At 35.2% G+C, this 20,279-nt stretch overlaps 1 protein-coding gene across 1 annotated transcript in view; it reads left to right on the top strand.

Moving 5' to 3' along the window:
- GUCY1A2 (guanylate cyclase 1 soluble subunit alpha 2) overlaps positions 1 to 20,279 on the top strand; it is a gene marked incomplete at both ends in the record, with an annotated part of 393,777 nt that overhangs the window by 205,972 nt on the left and 167,526 nt on the right. The gene's annotated exons all lie outside the window — the stretch shown is intronic.

Raw genomic sequence — 20,279 nt, 5'->3', positions numbered from 1 at the left:
ATTTATGTTAAAACATGCATTGCACTGTGAGTTAAATCGTGGTTAATCGGTATTTTGCTCTTCACTGTCAATTAATTGAGGTCCCTCTAATTCTGAAAGAATACATGTAAATATTCCAGCTATTGTCCAAATAACCAATGGTTTTTAGTGTAAGCACCTTAATTTTCCAAGCTACTTAATGGAAGAGTTTTGAAAATGTATACAAGTCGCCATTTGTTAGTCTAATTTGGCGAACTCCTTATTAATTTATTATTAAAATTATAGCAATATTTTGAGTGATTCAGCTTCATGTCTATGTAATGAATAACTGTAACTTTACATAAAATTTCACATGGATTGCAAAATGTCAGGGTGAATGTCTTTTTTTTTAAATATGGAGGACAGCAATTACTTTTAGTACAAACTAGTGAATTTTAGATTTTTTTTTCTTCTTTACTAATCATCTAGACTTCTACTTCTTTCATAGTATGATCTACACATAAACAGATTCATAAAGAATCTGTTTCACAATTTAGTTTCATATTATGATCCAGAGGGTGTTTTCATTAAGGTGTATCTCCTTTATGGAAAGATATTCACTAGTTCCATTATGTATGATATACAACCAATGTTAAATATTTTAGAAAGCCTCTTCTGAGTGGTAAACGCTCAGTGTGACATATGTATGAGGGATTTGCTTTGTTATACAAAATAAGAGTTTTTATAAATTATATTTAACTTCCTTATAGTTTATTTTTATGTAATTTATGGCAGAGGCAGCCAAATGTCTGATCCTAAACCAGAGACATGATGAGTCTATCACTGTCAATTCCAGAAGAGAGAGCAGATTGTCCTGAATTTCCAGCACTCTTTTTCCTTCAGACTTTGGGCACTATTTTTTTTTGGCCACCCTGCTTGAGGGATCATAGTTCCCTGACCAGGGATTGAACCTGCATGACAGTGATAGCATGGAGTCTTAACCACTGGACCACCAGGGAATTCTCCAGACTTTGGGCACTATTACACCAAGCTCTGCAACCACAATCACTTCCTTCTAAATCATTGATTTGCAGTGTTACTTTCCTTCAGCTAAAGTAGTCATATGTTTTTGTGGCTCTAAGTCTGTGCAACTAAATGAGCACGAAAAATAGATTCTTTTCTGGTAAAACATGGAAATCCCTGATTTAAATATAAGTATCAGTTTGGTTTTGAGAAAAGAAGAAATGTGATATCTTCTGAGGGTACAAGAACAATTTCAAGTTTTAAAAATACAGTTCATTTCACAGACATCAAGTCTTCCTTCTGTGGAGATAACCTAGGACACCTCACAGAAAAAGGAAATCTGTGGGAATATACTGAATGACTTCAAATTTTCCTATATTTTATTAAACTGATAAGGTTCATATAATTATCAGCAAGTTTTAAATTGCAGAGTGGATCTAATCATTCTCAGGTACTCAAGACTGCTTTCCATATTTCATATATATATTGAAAAGTAAACAAAACAGTTTGGTTCACAGATTCTTTTCAACTGAACTTTCTTATGAAATTTTAGCAATAAATTATAAAGTAAAATGATACCAGAGCCAGGTGTTTTTTTTTAATTTGTTTTTTTAATTGAATGTATGATTCTTTAAATCCTATAGTGCTTTACAGTTTTCAAAAGTTTCATAAATATGATTTTACCATCCCAATTTTGTCCTTCCTCCATTCACTCTCCCCATTGGTAACCACTAGTTTGTTCTCTATATCTATGATGTCTGCCTCTTTTTTGTTTTATTCACTAGTTTGTTGTATTATTTAGATTCCATATATAAGTGATATCATACAGTATTTGTCTTTCTCTGTCTGACTTATTTCACTTAACATAATGTTCTCTAAGTCCATCCATGTTGCTACAAATGGCAAAATTTCATTCTTTTTATAGCTGAGTAGTATTCTGTTGTCTACATATACCACATCTTTATCCATTCATCTGTTGATGGACGCTTAGGTTGCTTCCATTCCTTGGCAATTGTAAATAATGTTGTTAGCAACTTTGGGGTGCAAGAATCTTTTTGAATTACTCTTTTTGTTTCTTTTTGATATATACCCAGGAGTGGAATTGCTGGATCATTTGGTATTTCTGTATTTTGTTTTTTGAGCAACCTCAAAATTAGTTACTGCTGTACCAATTTACCTGCACAGTGGCTGCACCAATTTACCTTCCCGCCAACAGTGTAAGAGGGTTCCTTTTTCTCCACATCCTCCCTAACATTTGTTATTTGTTTTCTTTTTGATGATACCCATTCTGACCTGTGTGAGGTGATATCTTGTTGTGGTTTTGATTTGCATTTCTCTTATGATTAGCAATATTGAGCATCTTTTCATGTGCCTGTTGGTCATCTGCATTTCTTCTTTGGAAAAATGTCTATTCACTTCTTCTGACCATTTTTAATCAGGTTGTTTGTATTTTTTATGTTGAGTTTTATAAGCTGTTTATATGTGTTGGATTTTAACCCCTTATTGGTCATATCATTTGCAAATATCTTCTGTGTTCAGTAGATTGGCATGGAGGGAACATACCTTAACATGAAAAAGGCCATATATGAAAACCCAACAGCTAACATCATACATTATACTCAAAGGTGAAGAGATAAAAGCATTTCCTCTAAGATCAGAAGCAAGACAAAGATGTCCACTCTCACCACTTTTATTCAACATAGCTTTGGAAGTCCTAGACATGACAATCATAAGAAGAAAATAAAATAAAAGGAATCTAAATTGGAAAAGAAGAAGTAAAACTGTCACTGTTTGCAGATGTCATGATACTATAAATAAAGAACCTAAAGATGTCACCAGAAAACTACTAGAGCTCATCAAAGAATCTGGTAAAGTTACAGGATACAAAGTTAATATACAGAAATCTGTTGCATTTCTATACACTAACAACAAAATATCAGAAAGGGAAATTAAAGAAACAGTTCCATTTACCATCGCATCAAAAAGAATAAAATACCTAGGAATAAGCCTACCTAAGGAGGTAAAAGTCCTGTACTCGGAAAACTATAAGACACGGATGAAAGAAATTGAAGATGACACAAACAGATGGAAAGATATACTGTGTTCTTGGATTGGAAGAATCAATATTGTTAAAAGGACCATACTACATCAGGCAATCTATAGATTTAATGCAATCCCTATCAAAACACCAATGACATTTTTTACAGAACTAGAACACATAATTTTAAAATTTATGTGGAAACACAAAAGACCCCAAGTAGCCAAAACAATCTTGAGAAAGAAAAATGGAGCTGGAAGAAGCAACTCCATAGCTGACCTCAGACTATACTACCAAGCTTCAGCCATCAAAACCATATGGTACTGACACAAAAACAGACACATAGATCAGTGGAACATAATAGAGGGTCCCGAAGTAAATTCACACAGTTTTTGTCAATTAATCTGTGACAGAGGAAGCAAGAATATACAATGTAGAAAATATATTCTCTTCAATAAGTGGTGCTGGGAAAAATGGACAGCTGCTTCTAAAAGAATGAAATTAGAACATTCTCTAACACCATACACAAAAATTAACTCAAAATGGATTAAGAACCTAAATGTAAGGCTGGATAAAACTCCTAGAGGAAAACATAGGCAGGACATTCTTTGACAGAAATTTCAGCAATATTTTTGGGGATCTATCTCCTAGAGTAATTTTAACAAAAGCAAAAAATAAACAAATGGGACCTTATTAAACTTAAAATATTTTGCACAGCAAAGGAAGCCATCAAGAGAGCCAGTTATTTTTAATGTATCTCCAATACTAGTGTGTATATGTATATGGTATGATAGGTGTATACGGTGGCTTTGATGTTTACTCAGGCTTATGGAGGTTGAATCTGGGGGATCCAGACTGGGAAACACAATATGTGCTGAAGCCAGAGTAATGATATGGCCAGAGAGAGGGAAGGACAAATAAAGAGAATATTACCCTTGTTTAGGATAAAATGAAGTATCAATACATTATGAGAACTACATTAGGAGGTATAAAATTTAGAAATTCTCAATCTGACCAGCCTAATTTAAGGTTTCTAATTATTGTAATCTTTCCAGCTTATTTTCTAGAATATTTACACAGTGCTATTTTATACCAAGAACTATTTGCTAAAATTTTAATTGCTATTGAAAACATCCCAAAGGTGACAGAATTTTTTAAGGATTATAAATCTGCTGATTTTATAAAATTCATAAGTATTTTGTTGGATTTAAAGTATGTGTAGAATTTTTGGTGGAATAATTATACCACAGAGATAAATAAGGTATAGCTCACTTTTGTTTTATGTTAGAAAAGTGAAAGGAAACCAAGTAAAGCTGAATGTTAAGAAAAAAGAACTAGAGAACTAGAGAGAGGGCTTCACAGGGGGCATTCAAAGTCTGTTACATGCAACAAGACTTCAGTCTCTAAATTTATTTTTTTCCCCTCTCTTGATCATCTTATTATCTCATGTTTTCCTATCATAAGGGAGATAATGCAGTGATGAATTATAATGTCAGAATTTAACTAAATTAGGCCATAATAAGAAGGTTCTGCTAAAATAATCAAGCTTCCTATAAAGTAGGAGATTAAGGAAGATGCTGTATATTTTACTGTGCATATTGCAAGCATTGAGAAAATTAGACTTTAAAAATGCTTGACTGCTAAGATGTTACAGGTGTATGAATGCTAAATAAGAACAAGGCAAATTGAAGGAAACATGGATTATAATTTTGATCTCATAATTAGAAAAGCAAATATTCAGCAAATAGTCAACATATTATATAATATTTTGCTCCTCATGTTTTATAGGGGGTAGAGAATAAACAAAATAAAGAACAAGTAACTCTAACTTTTTAAGTTAATTGTATATAGATAATAATAAATAATAACTAAATGTAGTAATAATAGTATTGGATGTTGAAGGAACATAATATGAGTTTTGCCTCATTTTATATTTTTGTCTTTGCCAAGCCCTTTAGTTTGAAATAAAGGAGAAGTAAAGAGGAGGATGAATCTTTCTCCATGCTCCTCTTATTGCACTCAGCCAAGGCTGCAGTTTCCCAGTGCTATCTTAAATACACTCCTTACAGCTCTCACCTTTTCACCTGTAACACTTTCTTAACTTTCCTCCTGTTCTATAAACTGTAAAGTTAAGATTAGCACCTGGTGTATAGTAGTAAATGGACGTGTTAGTTGTCATTATTTCTCTGATAGGTAGATTTGGACATATGGGAGTGTGTATGTATTATGTGATTATTTTGTATGTTTTTGTATGTACATAAATAAAGTGTACTCAGTGCTTATTAGAAAAGAATAAAATATGATCACATTTAATATTCCATGACTAACATGTGGACTTGTTACATTATCTCCATTTTCAGATAAATAAACTAAATTTCAGAGAAGTTAAATAATCCAATTAATATTGCTATTGAATCAAAATTTGAACCAACACTTGTCTGATTCTAAAACCTCCAATTTTCCCACAAGTTTAGGCTGTGGAAAAAGATCTAGACAAAGATCAAATAATAGCAAAAGTGGAAACTGTTTCAAAACTATTTTACATGATCAGTAACTATAGTTGTACTGTCAAATGATAAGGAAAACACTATGACAACATAACCCAGTTCCATTTCCATCTCTTGAGTCACAAATAGTTCAGAGTTCTGAGAAGCTGCATCTTTAAAAGTTAGGGACTCTCCCATTTGCCATACTCCCTTTTTGTCAGAAACTAGCTAGCATCTTCTCCCTTAATTTCTCTTATGAAGAAGTAGTGTACCAAGGAAACAGTGGGATCAGTGATCCCAAGTGCAGGCAATAAGGGGTATAATTTAAAAAGAATGAAACTGAATAAAAGTTGATATTTTTTAAAATCAACTTGGCCAGGCAACTCTAAATCATGTTAGTAATAAAATACTTTCCTCTCTTGGGGTGGGAGTAGAGAGGCATTCCCATCACAAACTCCAAACCTGGTTTACAAATGTTTGTAGAGTTAAACGCTGGGTATCAGTGTCAGGCTTGGGTTGGGAAGAAAGAGTAGAAAGACAGGATGGGGCAACCAGGACATGCCAGGACCAGAATTGTGTTAGATCAGGGAATCTGATGTTGAGATCTAAAAGCCAACAACACAAAGTTCATATTGGCAAGGGAATACAAGTATTGTAAGTCCAGGTGGAAGAGCTGAGTCCAGCAAAGTAGGAAGGAACAGAAATCCAGGCTCACTCTTAGGGAATGCAAGACCTTGGGACTGGACGCAAAGATTATGGGAACTGGATACCAGGTAACAAGTATGAAGATAGGCATCAGGACAAACTTTGATGGGAACTAGCATCTTTTTCCTGGGCAGGAAAGACTTGGATCCAGAGGCTGCATACAACCTCCACTATAGAGTCAAATGGAAACCAAATATGGCAACCTCAAAGGAATATAGAGATGTCTACTGAGTCTTTAAATTCTAAAACAGAGGGCTTCCCTGGTGGCGTAGTGGTTGAGAATCCGCCTGCAGATGCAGGAGACACGGGTTCGTGCCCCGGTCCGGGAAGATCCCACATGCCGTGGCGCGGCTGGGCCTGTGAGCCATGGCCGCTGAGCCTGCGCGTCCGGAGCCTGTGCTCCGCAACGGGAGAGGCCACAACAGTGAGAGGCCCGTGTACCGCAAAAAAAAAAAAAAAAAAAAAAAAAAATCTAAAACAGAAATTAAACCTACAGAGAATCCAGAGTTATCAGGTTCATTCTATCCACTCTTGAAAATAAATTGACTGAATTTGGAGGCACTCTTTGCATGAATAAAATTTGAAAATTGCTGAACACCTTGGGTTCTGAAAATCTCAAAGACCAATGGAAGCACTTTGTTGACTTTATAAGCTCAAAACCTCCATAAATACAATACCAATAAAGGGCTAGAAAAACCATTAAGATCATGTATCCACTTAATTTATATAAATAGATGGTAAATATCCATGATGTAAAGGTTTATGTATAAGGTCATCAGAGTTCAGTTTTGAGTGAACTTGTTAATATTGCAGGGAAATTGAGAATCAGGCAAACTCTTTGGATTCAGACATCTTGGTGAAGACCACTTGGGCTTTGCACAACGGATATGCTACATTTTGTAAATTTGATAAGGACCTCTTTCAGACTTGAATCTCCATCTTTAACCTCCCTGATAAGAGATGAAGGCAGATGTTTCTCATTTAAAGTTACAAGGCTACAGAACACTATGCCTCAAGAAGTTTGATTTGTCTTGACATTTGATTAGTATGGAGTTACTAAAACCACTGTTCACTGGACTTGAACCAGGCTTCAGAAAACGAAGTAGAATGTCAAGAATATCCTTTCAGTGTGAATTGAGGATTTTGCAGAAAAAAACAAAATGAAATGCTTCCTTTCCCCCTCATTTTGCCTGATGATAAAATAGCACTTTAAAGTACTTAGGTATTAGGTTATTCTTAGAATTTTATAAATATGTATATATTTTACTCCATTTTCCAGCAATAAATACCAGTTCCATTTAGTAAAGAGTGACTGGTTCATTTTCCCCTAAGATTTACATATTTTCTGCTTCATTGGTCAGTGCACACTTTTTAAATTGAAAACTACTAAAGATTTATGCTAGTTCTTTTTAGTGGCTTCCATCAATGTCAATGCCATTTACTTTTGCAGCTATATTATTAGAAATAAGGTAACAGTGTCTTCTAGTAAGTCTAGAAAAGAGGAACTTCTGAAATAAGATAATCAATTCATTTATTCACTCATTCAATAAACATTTTTGACTCATTTGACAACAGGGCATGACTCTCATAGAAGCCTACAGAATATTTTGGAATTAGTAATATATATATATATTATAAAATATATATTATATTAGTAATATATATATAGGGGTATAGTTGCTTTACACTGTTGTGTTAGTTTTTGGTGTACAACAAAGTTAATCAGCTATATGTATACATATATCCCCTCCCTCTTGGACCTCCCTCCCACCCCATCCCCATCCCAGCCATCTAGGTCCCCACATAGCACCGAGCTGAGCTCCCTGTTTTATACAGCAGGTTCCCACTAGCTATCTATTTTACATGTAGTAGTGCATATATGTCAATCCCAATCTCCCAATTCATCCCAACCCCCCTACCCCCTGTGTCCACACGTCCATTCTCTAAGTCTGCATCTCTATTCTTGCCTTGCAAATAGGTTCCTTAAAAAACTAAAAATAGGGCTTCACTGGTGGCGCAGTGGTTGAGAGTCTGCCTGCCGATGCAGGGGACACGGGTTCGTGCCCTGGTCTGGGAAAATCCCACATGCCGTGGAGCGGCTAGGCCCGTGAGCCATGGCCGCTGAGCCTGCGCATCCGGAGCCTGTGCTCCGCAATGGGAGAGGCCACAGCAGTGAGAGGCCCGCCTACCGCAAAAAAAAAAAAAAAAAAAAAAAAAAAACCTAAAAATAGAACTACCATATGACCCAGAAATCCCACTACTGGGCATATACCCTGAGAAAACCATAATTCAAAAATTCACATGCACCCCAATGTTCATTGCAGCAGTATTTACAATAGCCAGGGCATGGAAGCAACCTAAATGTCCATCAACAGAGTAATGGATAAAGAAAACATGGTACATGTATACAATGGAATATTACTCAGCCATTAAAAGGAACAAAATTGGGTCATTTGTAGAAAAGTGGATGGAAGTAACAAATACCATACATTAATGCAAGAGAAAAACAAATATTGTATATTAATGCATAAATGTGGAATCTAGAAAAATGGTACAGATGAGCCTATTTGCAGAGCAGGAATAGTATTTTTTTAGCACAATTTTAATGAGTAGAAAACTAATTTATGTTCTTTAGAAGGAAGGTGAAAGTCAAAGATAAGTGTTTTGTTCTGATAACTTTTCTACTGGGGGGATTATATTGTCAGTTCAAAATACCATAATGCCCTAAAAATTAACTGACAATGCTTTTGTCTCATTTGTAGTTTTTATTTTGTCAAGTGCTTAGGATGGAGATAAGAGAGAAAAAGAGGAGAATGTATTCTTCTCCGCATCACTCTCATTCCATTTAGCTAAAATTGTGAAATACCAGTGCTATCTTAAGTACATTATTTGGAGTTCTCATCTTTCTACCTTTAACCACTTATTTTGTCTCTGTGCTTCAGTTGCACCACCTGTAAATAAAGAAAAAAAAATCTATGTTCATAGTTATTTTTTTAAGCTTTTAAATTAAATGAATGTAAAAATGCTTACGACAGTGTCTAGTCCACTGTAGTAAATATAAATGTTAATTACCCTTTCTCAAATAGCTGACCTGAGCATATATGGTGAGTGGTTGTGTGTTTTATATGTATATGCTTATATGTCCATGTATTTGTATGTACATAAATATTGTATAGCCGGTGCTTATTAGAAATAGATAAAATGCTCATTTACTTGGGTTCATTTTTCCAGGTTATTAGAATTACATCTTATGCTAGAGAAAACTGTGAAGGCAGAGTAGGGAGAAAGGTAAAAAGAGGCGGCAAAAAAGACAGCTCCCTGAAATGCATTATTTATGTCATCTTCACTGGGTCCTCATGGATCCTCATTCTTGAAGATGGATCCATATTCTGCCTTCATAGATCATTTTAATCTGAATAACCTGAGCTACAATATGCAATTTATGAAGATAACAGTGTTTCTTAAAGTAATATTGGATTGTGCAAGATCTATGACCAACACTGTGAAGCTAAAGCTAAAACGTTTATTTTTTTACACTCTAATATGACATCCTTCTGTATTCAGAGAACATTTTCTTTTAGTGTTGTGACAAATTCTGAAGACAGTTAGAAGGCTAAAGCAATTTGGATTGCCAAGCAGAAATCAAAATTGATGAATTTCTTGCTGAATTTAACAAACAAAGTGTTTTGGGATGTTGTTTTTCATCTGTATTGATTTTCAATTTTCTTTCTTTTATTTATAGGGCTTCTATTAAATATTTTACAGAGTGGTTAATAATACCCAGTGTTTCAATTTTGAAATGAAGCTTGGTATAAAGTTTTTTAACCTTGACATTTCTGCATCATTTTATATTATTTTCTTTATAAATTTTTTTTTTTTTACTTTTTTTCTTCTTTTTAAGTTGAGGTATAGTTAATTTACAATATTATATAAGTTTCAAGTGTTCAACAGTGACATAATTTTTAAAGGTTATGCTCCATTTATAGTTATTCTAAAATATATTCCCTGTGCTGTACAATATATCCTTGTGGATTATTTATTTTAAACATAGCAGTTTGTACCTCTCAATCCCCTATCCCTATCTTGTCCCTCTATCATTTCCTCTCCCCACTGGCAACCACTAGTTTGTTCTCTATATCTGTGAGTCTGCTTCTTTTTTTGTAATATTCAATAGTTTGTTGAACTTTTTAGATTTCACTTATAAGTAATTACATACAGCATTTGCCTTTATCTGACTGACTTTTTCACTAAGCATAATACCCTCCAAGTTTATCCATGTTGTTGCAAGTGGCAAAGTTTCATTCTTTTTTGTCCCTGAGTAGTAAGTAGTCCATTGTGAGATATATATATATATATATATATATATATATATATATATATATATATATATATATATATATATATATATATATATATATATAAAATCAATATCCATTCATTATCAATATCCATTCATCTGATTATGCACACTTAGGTTGCTTCTATGTACTGGTTATTGTAAATAGTGGTGCCATGAACATTGGGGTGCATATATATTTTCAAATTATTATTTTTTTTTGCTTTCTTTTGCTATATACCTAGGAGTGGAATTATTGGATTATGTGGTAGTTCTACTTTTAGTTTTTTGAGGAACTTCCATACTGTTTTCCACAGTGGCTGCAGCAATTTACATTCTTGCCAACAGTGTACCAGGTTTCCCTTTTCTCCAAAGCCTCACCAACATTTGTTATTTGTGGTCTTTTTGATGATAGCCATTCTGGCAGGTGTGAGGTGATACCTCACCGTGGTTTTTATCTGCCATTCTTTGATGATTAGCAATGTTGAGCATCTTTTCATGTCCCTGTTGACGATTTGTATGTCTCCTTTGGAAAAATGTCTCTTTGGGTCTTATGACCATTTTTTAGTAGTTTTTTGTTTGTTTTGTCTTATTTTCTACTGTTGAGTTGTATGAGCTGTTTATATATTTTGGATATGAACCCCTTATCATTATTTGCAGATATTTTCTCCCATTCCATAGGTTGTCTTTTCATTTTGTCAGTGGTTTCCTTTGCTGTGCAAAAGCTTTTTTTTTTTTTTTTGCATGGGTTTACTCCTTTATTTTCTGAATACAAAGAATTACATTGATTGATTTTTGTAGTAGCTTTTTAAAGATATAATTCATGTACCACACAACTCACCCATTAAAGTGTAGAATTCAAGGGCTATTAGGGTATCCACAGATGTCCAAAAAACAGCACAATCAATTTTAGAATATTTTAATCTCCCCAAGAAATGCACCCCTTAGGTATCTCCTCCCAATGTCCCTATGTCCCCCTGACCCAGGCAAACACTAATATACTTTCTGGATGAAAAATCTATGGATTTGCCAATTCCGGACATTTCATATAAATGGAATCACAGAATACGTGGTCCTTTGTATTTGGATTTTCTCATTTACCATAAAGCTTTTTTTTAGGTGTAGTAACATACACATAACATAAAAATTATCATTTTTACAATTTATAATGCACTTAGTGCATTCACATTGTTGTACAATCATTACCATTATCTTTAGAACTTTTTCATCATCCCAAACAGAAGCTCTGTACCCATTAAACAATAGTTCCCCAGTACTCCCTCAAGCCCATAGTAACCACTATTCTACTTTCTCTCTATGAATTTACCTATTCTAGGTACCTCATATAAGTAGAATCGTATAATTGTTGTCCTTCTGTCTGGCTTATTTCAATTACCATAATGTTTTCAAAGTTTATCTATGTTGTAACATGTATCAGAATTTCTTTTTAAGAATGAGTAATATTCCATTGTATGTATATGCCACATTTTGTTTATCCATTCATTGGTTGATGGAGACTTGTGTTGCTTCCTCCTTTCAGTTATTGTGAATAATGCCACTATGAACATGGGTATACAAATACCTGTTTAAGTCCTTGCTTTCAATTGTTTTGAGTATTTATCTAGGAATGGAACTGCTGAATCATAAGTGATTCTATAAGTTTTTGAGGAACTGCCATAACGTTTTGCATAGCAGCTGCACCATTTTACGCTCCCATAAGCAATGCACAAGCATTCCCGTTTCTCCACATTCTTGCCAACATTTGTTATTTTCTATTTCATTGATAACAACCATCCTAATGGGTGTGAAATGATATCTCATTGTAGTTTTGGTTTGAATTTCCCTAATGATAAATGATGTTGAGCATCTTTTCATATGCTTACACAAAACATTTCTTTGTTAGATACATATTTTGCAAATATTTTCGCCTATCTATGACTTGCCTTTTCATTTTTGAATTATGTCTTGTTTTTTTTTGTTTGTTTGTTTTTTTTTGGTACGTGGACCTCTCACTCTTGTGGCCTCTCCCGTTGCGGAGCACAGGCTCCAGATGCGCAGGCTCAGTGGCCATGGCTCATGGGCCCAGCCACTCTGTGGCATGTGGGATCTTCCCGGACCAGGGCATGAACCCGTGTCCCCTGCATCGGCAGGCGGACTCTCAACCACTGTGCCACCAGGGAAGCCTGAATTATGTCTTTTTCTGAGAAGTAGTGTTAAGTCTGTATTTTGTCTTTTAGTCTTGTCTATGGTTTTTATTTTTTAATAGATATTTATTGGAGTATAATTGTGTCACAATACTGTGTTAGTTTCTGTTGTAAAACAAAGTGAACCAGCCATATGCATACATATGTACCCATTCCCCTCCCTCTTGAGCCTCCCTCCCATCCTCCCTGTCCCACCCCTCTAGGTCAGCAAGAAGCACCGAGCTGATCTCCCTGTGCTACACTGCTGCTCCCCACTAGCTAACTGTTTTACATTTGGTAGTGTATAAATGTTGATGCTACTCTCACTTCGCCCCAGCTCCCCCCTCCCACACTGTGTCCTCAAGCCCATTCTCTATGTCTATATCTTTATTCCTACCCTGCAACTAGGTTCATCAGTACCATTTTTTTTTTACATTCCACATATATACGTTAGCATATGCTATTTGTTTTTCTCTTTCTGACTTATTTCACTCAGTATGACAGACTCTAGGTCCATCCACCTCAATACAAACAACTCAATTTCGTTTCTTTTTATGGCTGAGTAATATTCCATTGTATATATGTGCCACATCTTCTTTATCCATTCACCTGTCAATGGACATTTAGGTTTGTTCCATGCCCTGGCTCTTGTAAATAGTGCTGCAATGAATATTGTGGCACATGTCTCTTTTTGAATTATGTTTTTCTAAGTGTATATGCCCAGTAGTGGGACTGCTGGGTCATATGGTAGCTCTATTTTTAGTTTTTTAAGAAACCTCCATACTGTTTCCCATAGTGATTGTATCAATTTACATTCCCACCAACAGTGCAGGAGGGTTCCTTTTTCACCACACCCTTTCCAGCATTTATTGTTTCTAGATTTTTTCATAATGGTCATTCTGACCTGTGTGAGGAGATACCTCACTGTGGTTTTGATTTGCATTTCTCTAATGATTAGTGATGTTGAGCATATTTTCACGTACCTCTTGGGCATCAGCCTGTCTTCTTTGGTGAAATGGCTACTTAGGACTTCTGTCCATTTTTACTGGATTGTTTGTTTTTTTGATATTGTGCTCCATGATCTGTTTGTATATTTTGGAGATTAATTCTTTGTCTGTTGTTTCATTGGAAAATATTTTCTCCCATTCTGAGGGTTGTCTTTTTGTCTTGTTTATGGTTTCCTTTGCTTTGCAAAAGCTTTTAAGTCCCATTTGTTTATTTTTCTTTTTATTTCCATTACTCTGGGGGATGGATCAAAAAAGATCTTTCTTGGTTTATGTCAAAGAGTGTTTTTCCTATGTTTTCCTCTAAGAGTTTTATAGTGTCTGGTCTTACATTTAAGTCTTTAATCCACTTGGAGTTCATTTTTGTGTATGGTGTTAGGGAGTGTTCTAATTTCATTCTTTTACATGTAGCTGTCCAGTTTTCCCAGCACCATGTATTGAAGAGGCTGTCTTTTTTCCATTGTATGTTCTTGCCTCCTTTGTCATAAATTACATGCCCATACGTGTGTGGGTTTTTCTCTGCACTTTCTATCCAGTACCACTGATGTATATTCCTGTTTTTTGTGCCAGTACCATATTATCTTGATTACTGTAGCTTTGTGATATAGTTTCAAGTCAGGGAGCCTGATTCCTTCCAACTCCATTTTTCTTTATCAAGATTGCTTTGGCTATTTGAGTTTTTTGTGTTTCCATGCAAATTGTGAAATTTTTTGTTCCAGATCTGTGAAAAATGCCATTGGTTATTTGACAGGGATTGCATTGAATCTGTAGATTGCTTTGGGTAGTATAGCCATTTTCACAATATTGATTCTTCCAATCCAAGAACATGGTATATTTCTACATCTGTTTATGTAATCTTTGATTTCTTTCATCAGTGTTTTATAGTTTTCTGAGTACAAGTCTTTTGCCTCCTTCGGCAGGTTTATTCTTAGGCATTTTATTCTTTATGTTGCTATGGTAAATGGGAGTGTTTCCTTAATTTCCCTTTCTGATTTTTCATTTTTGGTGTATGGGAATGGCAGAGATTTCTGTGCATTAATCTTGTATCCTGCAACCTTACCAAATTCATTGATTAGTTCTAGCAGTTTTCTGGTGGCATCTTTAGGATTTTCTATGTATAGTGTCACATCATCTACAAACAGTGAGAGTTTTACTTCTACTTTTCCAATTTAGATTCCTTTTATTTCTTTTTCTTCTCTGAATGCCATGGCTAGGGCTTCCAAAACTATGTTGAATATGAGTGGCGGGAGTGGACATCCTTGTCTTATTCCTGATCTTAGTGGACATCCTTTCAATTTTTCACCATTGAGTATGATGCTTGCTTTGGGTTTGTTGTATATGGCCTTTATTATGAGTTAGGCTCCCTCTATGCCCATTTTCTGGAGAGTTTTTCTCATAAATGGATGTTGAATTTTGTCAAAAGATTTTTCTGCATCTATTGAGATGATCATATGGTTTTTATTCCTTAATTTGTTAATGTGGTGTATCACATTGATTGGTTTGTGTATATTGAAGAATCCTTGCATCCCTGGGATAAATTTCACTTGTTCATGGTGTATGATCCTTTTAATGTGTTGTTGGATTCTGTTTGCTAGTGTTTTGTTCTGGATTTTTGCATCTATGTTCAGTAGTGATATTGGTCTTTAATTTTCTTTTCTTCTGATTTCTTTTCCTGGTTTTGGTATCAAGGTGATTGTGCCTTCATAGAATGAATTTGGGAGTGTTTCTCACTTTGCAATTTTTGGAGGAGTTTGAGAAGGATCAGTGTTAGCTCTGCTCTAAATGTTTGATAGAATTTGCCTGTGAAGCCATCTGGTCCTGGACTCTTTTTTGTTGGAATATTTTTGATTACAGTTTCAATTTAATTACTTGTGATAGGTCTGTTTATGTTTTCTAATTCTTCCTGGTTCAGTCTTGGAAAATTTTACTTTTCCAAGAATTCATCCATTTCTTCCAGGTTCTCCATTTTATTGTCATATAGTTGTTTGTAGTAGTCTCTTAAATCCTTTGTATTTCTGCAGTGTCAGTTGTAATGTTTCCTTTTTCATTTCTAATTTTGTTGAATTTCGTCCTCTCCCTTTTTTTCTTGATGAGTCTGGCTAATGGTTTATCAATTTTGCTTATCTTCTCAAAGAATGAGCTTTTAGTTTTATTGATCTTTGCTATTATTTTCTTCATTTCTATTTCAGTTATTTCTGCTCTGATCTTTATGGTTTCTTTCCTTCTACTGACTTTGGGTTTTCTTTGTTCTTCTTTCTCTAGTTGTTTTAAGTGTAGGGTTAGATTGTTTATTTGAGATTTTTCTTGCCTCTTGAAGTGAGATTGAATTGCTATAAACTTCCCTCTTAGAACTTCTTTTGCTGTGTCCCATAGGTTTCGGGTCATCGTGTTTTTGTTGTCATTTATCTATGTATATTTTAACTTCTTGTTTGATTTCTTCAGGGGTCTCTTGGTTATTTAATAGGGCACTGTTTAGCCTCCATGTATTTTTGTTTTTTTCAATTTTTTTCCCTGTAATTGCTTTCCAATATCATAATGTTGTGGTCAGAAATTATGCTTAATACTATTTCAATTCTCTTAAATTTTCTGAGGCTTGATCTGTGACCCAAGATGTGATCTATCCTGGAGAATGTTCCATGTACACTTGAGAAGAAAGTATATTCTGCCACTTTTGGGTGGAATGTTCTATAAATATCAATTAAATCCATCTGGTCTATTGTGTCGTATAAAGCTTGTGTTTCCTCATTTATTTTCTGTTTGGATGATCTGTCCATTGGTGAAAGTGGGGTGTTAATGTCCCTTACTATTATTGTGTTACTGTCAGTTTCTCCTTTCATGGGTGTTAGCATTTGCCTTATGTATTGAGGTGCTCCTGTGTTGGGTGCATAAACATTTGTAATTGTTATATCTTCTTCTGGGATTGATCCTTTGATCATTATGTAGTGTCCCTCCTTATCTTTTGTAACAGTCTTTATTTTAAAGTCTATTTTATCTAATATGAGTATTGCTACTCCAGCTTTCTTTTTATTTCCATTTGCATGGAATAACTTTTTCCATCTCTTCACTTTCAGGTTGTATGTGTCACTAGATCTGAAGTGGGTCTCTTGTAGACAGCATATAGATGGGTCTTGTTTTTGTATCCATTCAGCCAGTCTGTGTCTTTTGGTTGAGGCATTTAATACATTTATGTTCAAGTTTATTATCGATATGTATGTTTCTATTACTATTTACTTAATTGTTTGGCTTTGTTTTTGTGGGTCTTTTTCTTCTTTTGTGTTTCCTTCCTAGAGAAGTTTCTTTAACATTTGTTGTAAAGCTGGTTTGGTGGTGCTGAATTCTCTTAGCTTTGCTGGTCTGAAAAGCTTTTGATTTCTCCATCAAAGCTGAATGAGATCCTTGCTGAGTAGAGCAATCTTGGTTGTAGGTTTTCCTCTTTCATCACTTTAAGTATATCCTGCCACTCCCTTCTGGCCTGCAGGGTTTCTGCCGAAAAATCAGTTGACAACCTTATGGGGCTTCCCTTGTAAGCAATTTTTTGTTTTTCCCTTGCTGCATTGAATATTTTTTCTTTAAATTTAATTTTTGGTAGTTTGATTAATTATGTGTCTTGGTGTGTTTTTCCTATGGTTTATCTTGTATGGGACTCCCTTTACTTCCTGTACTTGGATGACTATTTCCTTTCTCACGTTAGTGAAGTTTTCGACTATAATGTCTTCAAATATTTTCTCAGACTCTTTCTTTTTCTCTTCTTCTTCTGGAACCATAGAATTCAAATGTTGGTGCATTTTGTGTTGTCCCAGACGTCTCTGAGATTGTCTTCAATTCTTTTCATTCTTTTTTCTTTATTCTGATCCTCGGCAGTTATTTCCACCATTTTGTCTCCAGCTCACTTATTCTTTCTTCTGCCTCAGTTATTCTGTTATTGATGCCTTCTAGTGTATTTTTCATTTCATTTATTGTGTTGTTCACCTCTGTTTCTTTTTTCTTTAGTTCTTCTAGATCTTTGTTAAACATTTCTTGTATTTTCTCAAGCTGTGCCTGCATTCTATTTTCGAGATTCTGGATCATCTTTACTATCATCACTGAATTCATTTTCAGGTAGATTGCTTATTTCCTCTTCATCTATTTGGTCTTGTAGGTTTTTACCTTGCTCCTTCATCTGTGACATATTTTTTTGTCATCTCATTTTTTTTTTAAGAGTGGGATTGTGTTCCTGTCTTACTGGTTGTTTGGCCAGAGGCTTCTAACACTGTAGTTTGTAGGCTGTTGGGTAGAGCTTAGTCTTGGTGCTGAGATGAGGACCTCCATGAGACATTCCAATGAATATTCCCTGAGGTCTGAGGTTCTCGCTTAGTCCAGTGGTTCGGATTCAGAGCTCCCACCACAGGAGCTTCAGCCCGACCCCTGGCTCATGAACCAAGATCCCGGAAGCCACATGGTGTGGCAAAAAAGGAAAAAAAAAATAACAGAACAATAACAAAGTAAAAAATATAATTAGACTAGGAAACTAACGAATATTGTAGAAAGAATATAAAAATAAAAATATAGATTAATCAACAACTGGAAGGTACATCAGTACTTTTTTACCATAATAAAAGGGAGGAGATAGGAAAAGGAATAAAAGGAAGAAAGAAAGGAAAAGGAGGGAAAAGGTTTTAGCTGTGGAGGGTGGGGCCTAAACAAGGGTGAGGTTTGGGCAGTGGGCGTGGCCTATGCTTAGGACCCAAGGACTGGAAAATGCCCTGGGGGCTGTGGGAGGTTAGGCTTAGGCTCAAGGAAAAGAAGGGGCCCAGGTGTGCCCCCCACCCCTAGTCTCAGAGGGCAGGGTACCTCACCTCAGAGCCCAGAAGGTTTCCTGGCTCAAATGGTGGGGCAAAGGCCCTCCTCTCCTGCTCCTCCTGTCCCTGAGGGCACCTCCTGATCTCCCCACCCTCCCTCCTATGCCCCCAGGACCAATGCAGTGGAGCTTGTGTATGGTTTTTAAATAAAAGATTTTTATTTTGGAAGAATCTTATTTCTTGGTATTTTATTTTATGATCTTTTTATTCTTAGGAACTCCTTCATATCACAAGGCTATAATCAGAGTCTCTTACATTTTGTTCTAAAACATTCATAACTTTTTTTTAATATCTGGTATCTCAAATCCTTCTAGAATCTGTTTTTTGTGATGGTTTGTGGTGAGGATGTCAGTATTTCCCCCCACGCACAGAGCCAATGATCTCAACCATCATCCCTCTATGTTCTCCATTCTTATTTTCCCCTTCTATGAATTCGTCCCTAGTTTGTTTCCATAGTTCCAGTGACCAACAGTCATTGATGAGTCATATATATTTATCCTAAACTTAAAATTTTCAGTAATTACAGAGTGGCATGAATTCTTTCTTCCATTGTTCTTCCAGGCCCAAGGACCTGGATGTCAAGCCCATCCTCTCTGGGTGAAGTGTGAATGTGGTAGAATGCCTGGCCTAAGTCTAATATAAAGAAAAAGATACAAAAGAGATATTGAAACATTTTTTAAAACACTAGAATTTTAAAGTGTGCTTTGCACACAGCAGGGATGCTCTGGCTTACAGTGATGTCAGATGTTGGGGAGAAGCACGGCGGGAAGAAGCAAGGGTTAGTCACCCTGTCTTTCCCCCCAGGACTTCAGAAATAATCACATGAAGTCATAAAATGTAACTACTTACGTATCCTATTTGCTGGGTCCCAGAAAACTTTGAAAAGTTAACTCTGTCTCCACCTGTTGCCACTCATACAAGTCATTCCTTCCACAGATTAGTCAAAGAAGGAAGACATGTGGGCACTGATAAATTGATATGAAGAAAGCTTTATATATTTAATCTTTAAGAGGAGTGAGAGCCCCTTCAGTTCTCAGAGACTCTGGGCATCATTCCCAAAGCTGTTTAGTTTAACTAGGTCCCATTTATTTATTTTTGCTTTTGTTTTCTTTGCCTTAGGAGACATATCCAAAAAAATATTGCTATGATTTACTTCAAAGAGTGTTATGCCAATGTTTTTGTCTAGTTTTATGGTTTCAGGTCTCACTTTCAGGTCTTTAGTGAATTTTGAGTTTATTTTGTATATCATATACAACTAGAAACTATTCTAATTTCATTGTTTTATGTGTACTTGTCCAATTTTCCCAGCAGCCCTTTTTGAAGATGCTGTCTTTTCTCCATTGTATATTCTTGTCTCTTTTGTCATAGATTAGTTGACCATAAGTGCCTGGGCTTATTTCTGGACTCTTTCTTGAGATTTTTCTTATTTCTTGAGGTGAGCTTTTATCAGTATAAACTTCCCTCTTACAGCTGCTTTTGCTGCATCCCATAAATTTTGGATCATTTTGTTTTCATTTTCATTTACCTCCAGGTATTTTTTATTTCCTCTTTGATTTCTTCAGTGATCCATTTGTTGTTCAGTAGTATATTGTTTAGCCTCCATGTGTTTGTGTTTTTTGCTTTTTTTTATTGTAGTTGATTTATAATCTCATAGTGTTGTGCTTAGAAATGAGGCTTAATATAAGTTCAGTTTTCTTAAACTTACCAA

Source organism: Hyperoodon ampullatus, assembly GCF_949752795.1.
Source record: "Hyperoodon ampullatus genome assembly, chromosome: 7".
Lineage (NCBI taxonomy): Eukaryota > Metazoa > Chordata > Mammalia > Artiodactyla > Ziphiidae > Hyperoodon > Hyperoodon ampullatus.
The sequence above is the reverse complement of the archived record's forward strand: the minus strand, read 5'-3'. Positions and strand labels throughout refer to the sequence as shown.